Raw genomic sequence first — 3,525 nt, 5'->3', positions numbered from 1 at the left:
AGAACAGATATCCCTTTCCTAAGCATCTACTAATACCATTTTTGGCGCACAGTATTCCTATGACTGTGCCAACTGTGAAGTGGTTGATGAAACATAAGACTGTATGTTATAAGCTTCTTATGGATTTACTAATAATTTTATAGAGCTATTGCTATAAAAAATCCTTCTGCTTGACTTTTGTAAAACAACATTTTCTGTATCCATGTCTACTGAGCGGAAGGGTTTATTATGGAGTAATGCTAGTGCTGAGACTCACAGTCCCAGCTAATTAGACATGGGTATCACACACTTTCCTGGTGCAACATATCATCCAACTGAATGAAGAAACTTAGAGAGTGCATCATCAGAAAATGACCTATTGTCTAAATCAGGTCTTTCTAATATAAGTACTTTTTAAAAAATGTTGACAATAGTTTATTTTTTATGTTACGATCTTGTTCCCTGGATCCCTTACCGACATAGGACGTACTGATACGTCCTATGTTGTCTTCCTGACTTTGATGCGTGCTCGTACGACATCCCCCCTGCTTCCTGGCTGATGATGGCTGAAACCAGAAACTCAATTTGCAGCCACATGTTTTGGGGTATTTGCCCTTCCTCAGTGCAATGCAGGTGATCTGATTTGGCAAGGTGAGATGCCTGTGGTCTGGGGTCTAAGGAGGAACAATTCAACAATTCTCCTTGAAGAAAGTAAATCGTCATAAGGAAATTTACAGACCTTGCAATACTCCTCTGGTAATTTAAATATGCAAAAATCCTCTTCAGATAGGAAGAGGACTTTAAATATAGCTTCACCTATTGGATGTAGTAGTCCTAAAAGTCAATACTGACCCTTTAACGAGCGTTGCCACAAGACTTAAGGTACCGTCACATTAAGCGACGCTGCAGCGATAGCGACAGCGATGCCGATCGCTGCAGCGTCGCTGTTTGGTCGCTGGAGAGCTGTCACACAGACCGCTCTCCAGCGACCAACGATGCCGAGGTCCCCGGGTAACCAGGGTAAGCATCGGGTTGCTAAGCGCAGGGCCGCGCTTAGTAACCCGATGTTTACCCTGGTTACCAGCGTAAAAGTTAAAAAAACAAACAGCACATACTCACCAGCGCGTCCCCCAGCCTCTGCTTCCTGACACTGACTGAGCTCCGGCCCTAACAGCACAGCGGTGACGTCACCGCTGTGCTTTCACTTTCAGTTTAGGGCCGGCGCTCAGTCAGTGTCAGGAAGCAGAGGCTGGGGGACGCGCTGGTGAGTATGTGCTGTTTGTTTTTTTAACTTTTACGCTGGTAACCAGGGTAAACATCGGGTTACTAAGCGCGGCCCTGCGCTTAGTAACCCGATGTTTACCCTGGTTACCAGTGTAAAATATCGCTGGTATCCTTGCTTTTGCTGTCAAACACGGCGATACACGGCGACCTAGCGACCAAATAATGTGCAGACCTTCTAGCAGCGACCAGCAATTTCACAGCGGGATCCAGATCGCTGCTGCGTGTCAAATACAGCGATATCGCTATCCAGGTCGCTGCAACGTCACGGATCGCTGGCGATATCGCCTAGTGTGACGGTACCTTTAGGATAAGAAGCTAGACTAGAAGCTCCGTTTGCAGTCTCATGTTTCGGGGGGTTTTCCCCTCCTTAGTGCAAAGCATAAGATCTGATTTGGCTTGGTGAGAGGCCAATGACTTGGTGTCTAAGGGGGAATGTTTCTACCTGTGGAGAGTGCAAAGCTGGCTTAAGGAGACTTATAGGCCACGCAATGCTCCTCTGGGAATGTAAATCTGCAAATAGCCTCTCCAGAGAGGAAGAGGACATTAAATGGCAGTTGATTCTACCTAGATAGGAGGAGGAGCTCTGTCTTTAGCTCCTCCCTTCTTCCGTCTACATAGAATTGTAATAACTGCCATCTCCTATCTCATTAATGGGAAAGTCCGTCTTCACGGAATAATACAGATTTTACCTCAGAATTGAGAATTTTGATAATAACTGATCAATTCTCTCCAAGAAAGAAGCAAATCTCTCTGATAAGATATATTACAAAGTTTCTAATTTTCATGTGTTCTATTGATTTATGAAATAAAAATTAAAACTACAGTTACTCTTTAAGTGTTTGCAACAAACTCTGTGTCTAAGATGTTTCCTATCCGGGTCCATCATCCTTGCCATCCCCCTCCTCGTTATATTACAGATACACATTAAAAGGACAAGGCCGTGTCTAAGCTACACGAGAGGTCTTCCGGGGACATCAACTTTGACCTTTTCCCATAGACATTACTGATCAATTTCGAAAATTAAATTTGTCATACCAGCAAAAGCAAATTGCAGGAATCTATCTGCTATCTCTTCCTCATCCACGCTGCCTTTTTAACAACAACTACCATTTTACTCATTGTTATTCCTTGAAACCGCTCGCTACCAACATAGCCAATAAAGAATCTGCTTAAAAGCCAAAAAACGAGATGGAATTAGAGACTTTAATTTGGTTAAATGTAATTTTAGGAATTGCTAATTACAATAAAAATCTGCAAGGCAATTATCTGTATTGGATTTGGCGCTATTTTTATGGGTTTTGGACTGTTCTGTGAATTGTGAGGCCCTGCAGTCATTATTTGTCTATGAAGTAAAAGTAGATTGTAGCGCTCTGTAATTTGTAAGTCCCTAATTTGTCGCTGATTTTTCTCCCTCTGGCTCTGCAGGCATCTCTTTGAATCCTACTTTTTCCCAGCAGGACAGGAATGCCACTTACTCATCACTAAGGAATTTTAAATGCCTTACCCTGCTGCCTATCCCTTCCTGTGATGACAAAGCTTTCTTAAGCTCCAATCTCTTTCGGAGTCAAATTAACTCTCTTGCAATTCAATGACTTCCTTATTGAACCCATCTATCTATAGGATTGCGACTGTGTAATATTTTGCCAGGCTTGTGACATGCTAGCGCATTGATGACATGACATGTATCAGATGCAGACTTATTATGTATGGCTTTGTTTTATCTCTATTAACAAGTTATAACTATAGCAAAGCAATATCATAAATTATAGATTCTTAGAATCAGCATGAAAAGCTTTCATCTCCGAGAAGGAACAAGAAAAAAAAAAGAAAGCAAAAACTAGCTTCGCAGTTTGCTGTTATCATTCTGTAAAGAGCAATACAATATTTGGATGGTTTGTTCTATAGGGAAAATGCGTTAACTCAGCTGTGCAACAAAAATAACACAAAAGAACATAGTTTCCTATAGTAACTACTAGTCAGACTACAATTGTTCTTTTTATGACTTTAAAGGGAGTCTGTCCGATGCTTTATGGCTGCTAAACTAATAACAGCATAGATATGGGACTAATAAACATGCACACATACACTACATGAAAAATAATATTGGGTCACGCATCTAAATCATTTAATTCAGATTTTTTTTATTCAGTCCCTTTGCCACAGGTGTAACCATGCAGTCTACCTTTACTAACATTTGGGTAAATCTGAAGAACTCTGTTAATTTGAGTGTGACATCATAATAGTACACTACCATTGTATCAA

Source organism: Ranitomeya variabilis, chromosome 8 (genome assembly GCF_051348905.1).
Source record: "Ranitomeya variabilis isolate aRanVar5 chromosome 8, aRanVar5.hap1, whole genome shotgun sequence".
NCBI lineage: Eukaryota > Metazoa > Chordata > Amphibia > Anura > Dendrobatidae > Ranitomeya > Ranitomeya variabilis.
The sequence above is the reverse complement of the archived record's forward strand: the minus strand, read 5'-3'. Positions refer to the sequence as shown.